At 36.9% G+C, this 11408-nt stretch overlaps 1 non-coding gene across 1 annotated transcript; it reads left to right on the top strand.

The window, feature by feature from the left end:
• The first annotated feature begins 6155 nt into the window (after window positions 1–6155).
• Window positions 6156–6263, top strand: LOC127746063 (small nucleolar RNA R71). Its single transcript, XR_008007683.1, has one exon. It is a non-coding gene; the product is annotated as a small nucleolar RNA R71 (small nucleolar RNA).
• Window positions 6264–11408: the final 5145 nt, after the last annotated feature.

The raw sequence follows: 11408 nt of genomic DNA, 5'->3' as shown, positions 1-11408 counted from the left end.
GTCTTTTTAAGGGTTGCAATGGTGTCAAGGTCAAGGTAAGATTGTATTTGGTCAAGTGGACTAAAACCTGAATCCTTAATTAACCTAAACGTTTCCCACCTAACTTAAGACAATCCATAAAATCACAATACAAGATCTAACTGCCCATTAACTATGTTTACCACATATACATGTATCTCAAATTTAAGTACAACTCATATGCATTGATTTCACCATTTACTTTGGGGCATTTTGTCCCCTTTTTATTTTTCTGCTCTTTTTCATTTATTTTTCTCTCCTTTTTTTTATTATTTTTCTTTTTATTATTCTTTTCTTTTGTTGTTCTCAATGCATACGATTAAGGTATTGAATGCATAAACATGTTCTCAATATTTTTCACATTTTCACAGAAAGTCTAACATACTCAATTCCCAAACCAAACGTTTCCAAACCCACTTTCCCCACACTTAATTCATGAGCACTTTCACTAGTCTAAACTAATTAAGGATTAAAATTAAGGACATTATTGTTTTTCGCTTAGAGTTAGTGATGAGTTAAAGTAAAGAACAAAGGGGTATAATAGGCTCAACATTGGTTTGCAAAGGGTAATGAAAAGGTAAGGCCATATGGGTATGTAGGCTCAGTGAAACAAAGGCCTCAATCATATAAGTACATGCATACATCAAACAATGGAAATATAGAATTAAGCAAGACATAGATCACAATTTTAGAGAGAAAAACACACACCAAAAATAAAATATTGGTTGATAAGATGCAACCAATAAAATAGGCTCAAAATCTCACTGGTTTTGTGTGTTCGAGCTCTAAACCATGTTCCAAAATAAGATTTCTTCAAACAAGTTCAATAAAAATTTTAATTCAAATTAGTGAAATGCTATAAAAAGTTTCTTGAAAAGGAAAATATTACTTTAACCAAGTGGTGGTAAAGTATGCAATCAAACATGCAAATACACATGCAAATGCAGCAATGAACTAACATAGAAAATAAAAATTTTGGTGTTGAGAAGGGACTAACTAACCCGTGGAGATCGGTATTGACCTTCCCACACTTAAAGATTGCACCGTCCTCGATGCATGCAAAAATGTACAGGTGGGCGGGGGTTGTGGTTCCTCAGCTGGTGCTCGTTGTAGAGTTTTTCTCTTTACCTTTCCTGGTGGCCATCCTGAAAAAGGAGAAGAGAAAGGGACATGAAGTCAAAGGGATAGAGCAAGGGAGAGGGCAGTACGAGTGATAATCATGCCAAAGTAAAGAAGAATGTCGTTAACACATGGTCACGACTCCATGAAATTAGGACATCAATGGAAATATAGCATGATAGATTGAAGCAATTAAATGCAAGATGTTTATTGGCATGCTGGCAAAGGCATGAGTAGCATAGATCAAGCATTAAAAGCCAAAATGTATTATCAGTCCTGAGAAACTAACAATAATATTTGTATTTACAATTACATTTAATTAATAAAATATTAGAAGGGTTTGGTGAAAAACAGGCATTAGAGTAGAAGGATAGAATAATTAAGAATTCACAATGCCATATGGGCTTTTCATAAACACTTGGTATGCATGTAAAAATCCAAAAATGAATATTAATTGTCAAATCACTCTTGATGATATCCACAAGCACAAGTATAATAATATGAGACCCAAATACAGCTCCAACACCAACATAAAATGAATGAAAATGATAAAGAAAGAAGAAAGAAGAAAGAAGAAAGAATTAGGATTGAGAGAGAAATAGGATTTGGGGGGTGGGAAAGAATAAAAATTGGTGGCGCTGGGACATAGTGGTGCAGCGCAACCGATGCAGACGCGCACAGTGCGTGGACGCATGGTTCACGAAAAAAGGAAGCGGCGCGGACGCAGCATGGGCACCGATGCGCGACAGTGATTGTGCCTCTAGCGTGAATCCAGCGTGAGGCCAGCACATCTTTCGGCCAAAACAGGGTTTACACCGATTTTCCCAACCACACGGACGCGCCAAAGGCGCGGACGCGTGGGTTGCCAAAAGCGGAAATGGCACGTACACATACAGTATGCGCACGCGTGGCTTGGATGGTGCCTAAGGCACGTTTCCAGCCTAGCTCCCGCGCGACTCTCTGTTCAAACTCACCAACTTCGCATGTGTAAGGGACGCGTCCGCGCACAGGGCGCTGGCGCGTACATGTCCCATTTTTTTATATAAATGCAGAATGTAGAATGCAATGCTAATATGAATGTTATGCATGATTACAGGTTCAATCAAAACTCAAAAACAAACAAAATAGACTAGAATTAAAACTGAAAAAGGAACGATCATACCATGGTGGGTTGTCTCCCGCCTAGCACTTTTAGTTAAAGTCCTTAAGTTGGACACTTGATGAGCTTCCTGTTATGGTGGCTTGTGCTTGTATTCATCTAAAAATCTCCACTAGTGTTTAGAATGCCAACAGCCTCCGGGGTCCCAAACAAGGCACGTAAAGCCCTTGTGTAGTTTCAAACAGGTTTCAAGGTTCCCGGGGTGTTGAATGTCAAAATAGATTCCAGGATCCCAAACTTTACTTTTACACCCGTTTTTGTCTTGATCTGCATTTTTCAAGATGGGTGATAAGTAATCTGAATTCTCACTGTAGTGACCAAACAGCTTCTGAGATCCATTCAATTGAGCTTGACACCAATCCTTGCACCTCAAATTTAAGCATGGAAACTTATTGAATCTTGCATACCAGCTCTGAGTGCGAGTCAATTCCCTTTTACTCTTAAAGCCGCAAAGAGCTCTAAGCTGGTCATCTGTTTCAAGTAAACCATATTCAAGTGGAAAAGTAAAGATAAAAGCTAAGGATTTTACCCACTTGAAGTTGGAGTTGGGTGGTAGTGACCTTGGGATAGGTGTTTCCAGTGGTTTTGCAAGCTCTACTCCCTTGTGGTCTTCTGTGAATTCCTCCACTTCTTGGCAAAATTCTTCCATTTCAACCTTGTCTTGATCAAAGTCCTCGATATCTTCCTCATCATCACTCAAGTCATAAGTTAGAGGTTGAGAAAAATCTACCTCAGCATCATCTTCGTATTCACTCAGGGAAGATTCTTCTGTCTCAAAAAAATCACTTGCGGATGTAAGTTCATTACTAGGAGAACCTGACTTGTGATTATCATCATTAAGGAAACATGCGTCTTGGGTTATTCCGTCCAGTTCTTCATAAGATACCTGCTTTGGGGGTTGTGCACTATCCTCCTTAGCATCAATTGTAACGTCCTTGATAGAATTCTCCACAACTCTGGATTCCCTTGGAGGTTCAGCGCCTCCTAAGTCTTCAATCAACTCTTCTTCTTCTATAATGACAGCTTCCTCTACTTGTTCCAATACGAAGTCATGCTCTGTACTGTCTACTGGAGTTTCTAGTATCTCCTTCATGCTACCTTCTTCATTAGATTGTCCACATGGGGTCATGGGAGTTCCTTGAGTGTCCGAACGTCTGGAAGATAATTGATTTATTGCTTGCTCCAGTTGATGTAGGGTTGCATGAAATTGATCTACTGTTTCCTTGAGGCGAGCCTGTGATTCTTGAGGTGATGGATATGGACATGGTGCATAGGAAAGTGGTGGTTCTTGGGAGTGATTGGATTGGAATTGGGGTGAATAAGGATCATACGGTGGTGAATGGTGAAAAGGAGCTTGTGAGTGTGGTGGTTCGAAGCTATGTTGAGAGGATGGTCTATAAGCACAGGGTGGGGCTTGTTAATAACTACAAGGGAGTCCACCATATCTATCAGCTTGGTATGCATTGTAGAATGGTCTTTGTCCATGATACCTTGGAAGGTATTGTTGCCTAAATGGTTGATCAGATCCTCGTGGCTCCATCCATCTTTGATTGCTTAGACCTTGATGCAAATTCCTGTTATAGCTTCCATTCCTTTCAACAAAATTAGAACCAAACTCAAAGCGAGAGGGGTGAGAACTCATAGTAGCTATTAGAAATAAGAAGGGAAAACAAAAACAAACAAACAAGTAAAGGAAAAATATTTACAATAACCAATAATAAGGCACACGTTTGTAATTCCCAAGCAACGGCGCCATTTTGACGTTCGGATTTTCTATCGGTAAAGAAATTCACAAAGATAATCGCGTTGTAAGTATAGCTTCTAAATCAATAGAAAATCCTTTCGTACAAACGTTTAGTTGTCACAAGTAACAACACCCAATAAAAATAATTAACCGAAGTATTCAAACCTCGGGTCATCTTCTTAAGAAATTACAGGAAAGTATGATTTATTATTGGTTATGGAAAATAGTATCTTTGGGTTTTGAAAAGGTTTGAACAAGAGAAATAAATTGCAGGGAATTAAATCAATAGCAAAGAAAAACTCCTGGCAAAATATGAAAACTGAAAGTCCTATCCTAGTTATCCTTATCAATGGTGATGAGAATTATATTTTGCTCCCACTAAGTCAACCTCTAACTATGAAGGTAAGTCAAGTGGATAAATCAATTTAATACCTAAAGTCCTAGTCAACTCCTAAGGAAAGACTAGAGTTATAGGAATCTAAATCAATCGGCAAAGATAACAATTATCAATCACGATAAGTTTGATAACTCAAGAGTCACCAATTAATCAACTAGAACCAAGAATATAAGAAACTAAATAAAAGTCATATGTCTGAAATACCTCAAATATTAATAAAAGAAATCAAATCCAACATGGAAAAGTTCATAAGTCAAATTTGGAAAATAAAAGGAACATTGAACCTGAAAATTGAGAAGAAGAAATCCTAAATCCTTTAAGAGGAATCCTAATCCTAAATCCTAAGAGAGAGGAGAGAACCTCTCTCTCTCTAAAAGCCACATCTAATCCTAAAATTGTGTGTATGATCTCATATCATGAGTCTCTGCATGTTCCCTGACTTTAATCTGTGTTTCTGGGCCAAGATCTAGGTCAAAATGCGGCCCAAAATCGTCTTCAGTGTATTCTATAATTTCTGCAGATCACGCATGTCACGCGTACGCGTCAGTCACGCGTACGCGTCATTCAGCGATATTCCTCTCCACGCATGCGTGTCAGGCACGCTCTCGCGTTGTTTGCGCAATCTCCAATCCACGCGTACGCGTCCAGCACGCGTATGCGTCGCTGTGATTTTGCCTAAATCGTGTGCACGCATCAGTTATGCGTGCGCGTCGCTGTTCGCTGGTTGTCTCCTTTATTTCTTGTGCTCCTTCCCTTTTTGCAAGCTTCCTCTCTATTCTCTAAGCCATTCCTGCCCTATGAAGCCTGAAACACTTAACACACAGATCACAGCATCGAATGGTATAAAGGAGAATAAAAATATACAATTAAAAGATCTTTAGGAAGCAAGTTTTCAATCATAGAACAATTTTGGGAAGGACTTGTAGTATCATGCTAATCATATGAATAAGTGGGTGAAAAGTTGATAAAAACCACTCTCTCTTGGGATTTTCTTCTGTTTTGCTTGGGAGAGTGCTTGGAGGAGTTTTAGTAACCTTTTTACTCAACTGACCGACTTGTGCCTCCAAATTTCTAATGGAGGATCTTGTTTTATTTATGAAACTTAGTGTTGTCTTAGATAGATTAGAGACTATGGTTGCTAAGCTAGAACGACTCTACTCAGAGTTCTCTGTCAGTTGCTGAGAAGATGATGGAAAAGGCTTGCTATTGCTAAACCTATTTCTTCCACCATTATTGTTGTTGAAGCCTTGTTGAGGCTTCTGTTGATCCTTCCATTAGAGATTTGGATGATTTCTATATGAAGGATTATAGGTGTTTCCATAGGGTTCTCCTATATAATTCACTTCTTCCATTGCAGGGTTCTCAGGATCATAAGCTTCTTCTTCAGAAGATGCTTCTTTATTACTGCTGGATGCAACTTGCAATCCAGTCAGATTATGAGAAATCATATTGACTTGCTGAGTCAATAATTTGTTCTGAGCCAATATGGCATTCACAGTATCAATCTCAAGAACTCCTTTCTTCTGAGTTGTTTCATTGTTCACAGGATTTCTTTCAGAAGTGTACATGAACTGGTTATTTGCAACCATTTCAATGAGTTCTTGGGCTTCTGCAGGCGTTTTCTTCAGATGAATAGATCCGCCTGCAGAATGGTCCAATGACATCCTGGATAGCTCAGACAGACCATCATAGAAGATACCTATGATGCTCCATTCTGAAAGCATGTCAAAAGGACACCTTCTGATCAATTGCTTGTATCTTTTCCAAGCTTCATAGAGGGATTCACCTTCCTTCTGTTTGAAGGTTTAAACTTCCACTCTAAGCTTACTCATCTTTTGAGGTGGAAAGAATTTAGCTAAGAAGGCATTGACCAGCTTTTCCCAAGAGTTCAGGCTATCTCTAGGTTGTGAGTTCAACCATATACTAGCTCTGTCTCTTACAGCAAATGCGAAAAGCATAAGTCTGTAGACCTCAAGATCAACACCATTGGTCTTAACAGTGTTACAGATTTGCAAAAATTTAGCCAAGAACTGATGAGGACTTTCCAATAGAAGTCCATGAAACTTGCAATTTTGTTGCATTAGAGAAACTAATTGAGGCTTAAGCTCAAAGTTGTTTGCTCCAATCACAGGAATAGAGATTCTTCTCCCATAGAAGTCGGGAGTTGGTGCAGTAAAGTCACCAAGCACCTTCCTTGCATTGTTGTTGTTGGGTTCGGCCATGGCTGTTTTGTCTGCTTCCTTTTCGAAATTTTCTGTCAGTTCCTCTTCAGAGTGTTGTGCTTTAGCTGCTCTTAGCTTCCTCTTCAAGGTCCTTTTAGGTTCAGGATTAGCTTCAACAAGAATGCCTTTGTCCTTGTTCCTGCTCATATGAAAGAGAAGAGAACAAGAAAGTATGGAATCCTCTATGTCACAGTATAGAGATTTCTTGAGGTGTCAGAGGAAAATAGGAATAGAGGGATGAGGTAGATAGAGAAGATTTTGAATATATAAAGAAGGATAGAGTCCGAATTGCTAATTGAGGAGAAGTGTTAGTCCTTAAATAGAAGGAGGTGAGAGGGGGAGGAAAATTTTCGAAAACAAATTTTTAAATAAAATTAAAAAATTTTTAAAATAATTAAAAAGAATTTTGAAAAAGTGGTTGATGGTTTTTTGAAATTTAAAAGCGAGAAAATGGTTAGGTGGTTTTGAAAAAGATTTTAAAATTAGCAATAAAAAGATATGATTGAAAATTATTTTGAAAAAGATGTGCTTGAGAAGATATGATTGAAAAAAGGAATTAAAAAGATTTGATTTTTGAAATTAAAGTTGATGACTTGACTAACAAGAAATTTAAAAGATATGATTCTAAAATTCAAATATTGAACCTTTCTTAACAAGAAAGTAACAAACTTGAAATTTTTGAATCAAAACATTAATTGTTAGCAAGATTTTTGAAAATAGTGAAAGAAAGATGAAAAAGATTTAATTTTTGAAATAGATATGATTGAAAAGATTTGATTTTGAAAGATATGATTTCAAAAATAAGAATTAAAACATGAAAAACTGAAAAAGATTTGAATTGAAAACTAACACACCTCCCTTGTGTCATCCTGGCGTTAAACACCCAGGATGCTAGCCATTCTGGCGTTTAACACCCAGAATGCTACCTCTATGGGCGTTTAACACCCAACCAGGTACCCTGGCTGGCGTTAAACGCCAGAAATCCTTCCTTACTGGGCGTTTTTATGAACGCCCAACTTTTTCTCTGTGATTCCTCTGCTGTATGTTATGAATCTTTATTTTCTATTTTATTGACTTGAAAAGATATATTTTTGATTTTTTTTTTGAATTTTTAATGAGGTGAGAGAAAAATAACAAAAGAAGATAGAACATGAAAAATCAAGATCAGAACAGATAATGCATGCAAGAATATCTTGAATGTCAAGATGAACACCAAGAACACTTTGAAGATCATGATGAACATTAAGAACTTATTTTTGGAAATTTCTTAAGAAAAGAAAGACATGCAAGACACCAAACTTAAAGATTTTTATACTAAAGACACTAACCATTTAAAAATGCATATGAAAAACAACATATAATGCAAAACAAGAAAATCACAAGATCAAACAAAGAAGATCATCAAGAACAACTTTGAAGATCATGAAGAACACAATGCATGAGTTTTTGAAAAATTTGCAATGATTATTAAAAAAATACAATTGACACCAAACTTAGAATGTGACACTAGACTCAAACAAGAAACATAAAATTTTTGGTTTTTATGATTTTATCAATTTTTTATTTTTCGAAAATAAGAGAATAAAAGAAAGCTTAAACATAAAATAAAATTACCTAATCTAAGCAACAAGATGAATCGTCAGTTGTCCAAACTCAAACAATCCCTGGCAATGGCACCAAAAACTTGTTACGCGAAATCGTGATCTCACACACTTTCTTCACAACTCTGCGTAGCTGACCAGCAAGTGCACTGGGTCGTCCAAGTAATACCTTACGTGAGTAAGGGTTGATCCCACGGAGATTGTCGGCTTGAAGCAAGCTATGGTCATCTTGTAAATCTCAGTCAAGGAGATTCAAATGGTTATGGGGTGTTGATAATTAAAAGACAGATAAAACATAAAATAGGATAGAAATACTTATGTAATTCATTGGTAGGATTCCAGATAAGCATATGGAGATGCTTTGTTCCTTTTGGATCCCTGCTTTCCTACTGCTTTCATCCAGTCATGCGTACTCCTTTCTATGGCAAGTTGTATGTTGGGGGATCACCGTTGTCAATGGCTACCATTTGTCCTCTCAGTGAAAATGGTCCGGCTACGGGTTACGTAGGGCTAATCATCTGTCGGTTCTCACTTGTTTTGGAATAAGATCCAATGATCCTTTTGCGCACTGTCACTGCGTCCAGCACTCGTAAGTTTGAAGCTCGTCACAGTCATCCCATCCCAGATCTTACTCGGAATACCACAGACAAGGTTTAGACTTTCCCGATCTCAAGAATGCTGCCAATTGATTCTAGCTTATACCACAAAGACTCTGATCTCACGGAATGGAAGGCTCTGTTTTCAGAAGAGGCAACCATGCGTCGTGGACCAAGAGGCCCAAGAGATATACATTCAAGCTTGTTTTCAGGTAGAACAGAAGTGGTTGTCAGGCACGCGTTCATAAGTGAGAATGGTGATGAGTGTCACTTGATCATCACATTCATCATGTTGAAGTGCGAATGAATATCTTAGAACAAGAATAAGCTTGAATTGAATAGAAAACAGTAGTAATTGCATTAATTCATGAGGAACAGCAGAGCTCCACACCTTAATCTATGAGGTGTAGAAACTCCACCGTTGAAAATACATAAGTGATGAAGGTCCAGGCATGGCCGAATGGCCAACCCCTAAGTGTGAACAAGAGATCAACAGTGATACAAAGATAGTCTTGAAAATGATCTCCCGATATCTCGATATGAAAATACAATAGTAAAAGGTCCTATTTATAATGACTAGTAACCTAGGGTTTACAGAGATAAGTAAATGATGCAGAAATCCACTTCAGGGGCCCTCTTGATGTGTGCTTGGGCTGAGCATTAAAGCTTTCACGTGCATAGGCTTTTCTTGGAGTTAAATGCAAGCTCTGGTGCCAGTTTGGGTGATTAACTCCAGCTTTTATGCCAGTTCTGGCGTTTAACGCCAGAAAAGGGTAGAAAGTTGGCATTAAAACGCCAATTTGCGTTATCAAAACTCGGACAAAGTATGAACTATTATATATTGCTGGAAAGCCCAAGATGTCTACTTTCCAATGCAATTGAGAGCGCGCCAATTGGGTTTCTTTAGCTCCAGAAAAATCCATTTTGAGTGCAGGGAGGTCAGAATCCAACAACATCTGCAATCCTTTTTCAGCCTCTGAATCAGATTTTTACTCAAGTCCCTCAATTTCAGGCAGAAAATAATTGAAATCACAAAAAAACACACAAACTCATAGTAAAGTCCAGAAATGTGATTTTTGCATAAAAACTAGTAATTATATACTTAAAACTAACTAAATCATACTAAAAACTACTTAAAAACAATGCCAAAAAACATGTAAATTATCTGCTCATCAGTACCATTGTTACAAATCCTACTTCATACCGTTGGAAAATACTCCCTTAATTCCTTTAATTCATTTCTAAGTTTATTTTTCAAACACAAATGCACTCTTTAATTCATAGTATACCCATAGATGAAATACATATAATTGAAGTGCGTCGATTGACACACAGCACGTATCTAAAAGGGTTCCTTATCCCTCAATATAACATTCTAAACTAAAGGGTACATAATTATATAAGTCTTGCTCCATGTATGGCAACCATGCTGATATAGTTAGTCTGCGATATTAATCCTACATAATTCAATTCATAATTATCTAAATCTTCCTCCATGTATGACATACATGGTGTTATAGTTAGTCATGTTTATTAATCTTACATAATTCAAACAACATCTACTTGTATTATGCTACCTTTTCTTCAGATTTTTAGAATCTTCATATAAACCTATTTTAAAGATACCCTTCGGTACTATATTTCACTACAAGAAAAACACCCATTCAAGTACACTTGAAAAGTGTAGCCAAAAGTGAAAAAAAAATGATGCCTTAGGCTACGGCTACGCTTTTTGGGCTACGGCTACGCTTTTTGGGGTGATTCCTATTCGGCCGTTGCCTATTCTCAAAGGCTACGCTTTTCTGCACCAAGGGCTATGCTTTTGGCGTTTGGGAATAGGCTACGCTTTTCAAGTGATGCTATCTAGGACCAAAGGCTACGCTTTTCAGCTTTCATTTTTCCAGAATAGGCTACGCTTTTCAACGCTACTGCATCACTTGTAAAGCGTAGCCACATTGTATACCATAGCTACTTTTTATAAGCGTAGCCTTAGGTCCCTTATTATTTTTTTTTTAATTTTCTATATAGCCATAGCTACTCTATAAAAGTGTAGCCTTAGGTCCCTCGTTGTTTTTTTTTTATTTTCTGTATGTATATAATATTCTAATAATTTTTTATACAACATAATATTTAATAATATTATTACATATATAATTCTACATTTTTAATTAAATGAATTAAATATTATAAAATAAAATTAAACACATAATTATACTAAATAATTTCTTTAAACAATAAAAATTATCCTTACATAATTCAAAGACATAATCTTAAGAAGAAATTAACAATCAAAAGATAACTTAAGATAATTTAAGTTACATAAAACTTGTATCACATCAATTAAAATGCAAAGTTTACACTCTATATCCGACAAGAGCTTAACAAACAGAAAATTGTCAATCTTCTAATCTTGGCATAATGATTAAAAAATCTTCTGAAGCGCCTTCAGATTCTTCTCAAACACATCTTTTTCATGCTGATCTTCGTCACCATCAAGAAAACTCTTGGCCTTAACAATTGTATCAGTGTTCATTCCCTTGTTCATTCCTAGC

Source organism: Arachis duranensis, chromosome 3, assembly GCF_000817695.3.
Source record: "Arachis duranensis cultivar V14167 chromosome 3, aradu.V14167.gnm2.J7QH, whole genome shotgun sequence".
NCBI lineage: Eukaryota > Viridiplantae > Streptophyta > Magnoliopsida > Fabales > Fabaceae > Arachis > Arachis duranensis.
The sequence above is the reverse complement of the archived record's forward strand: the minus strand, read 5'-3'. Positions and strand labels throughout refer to the sequence as shown.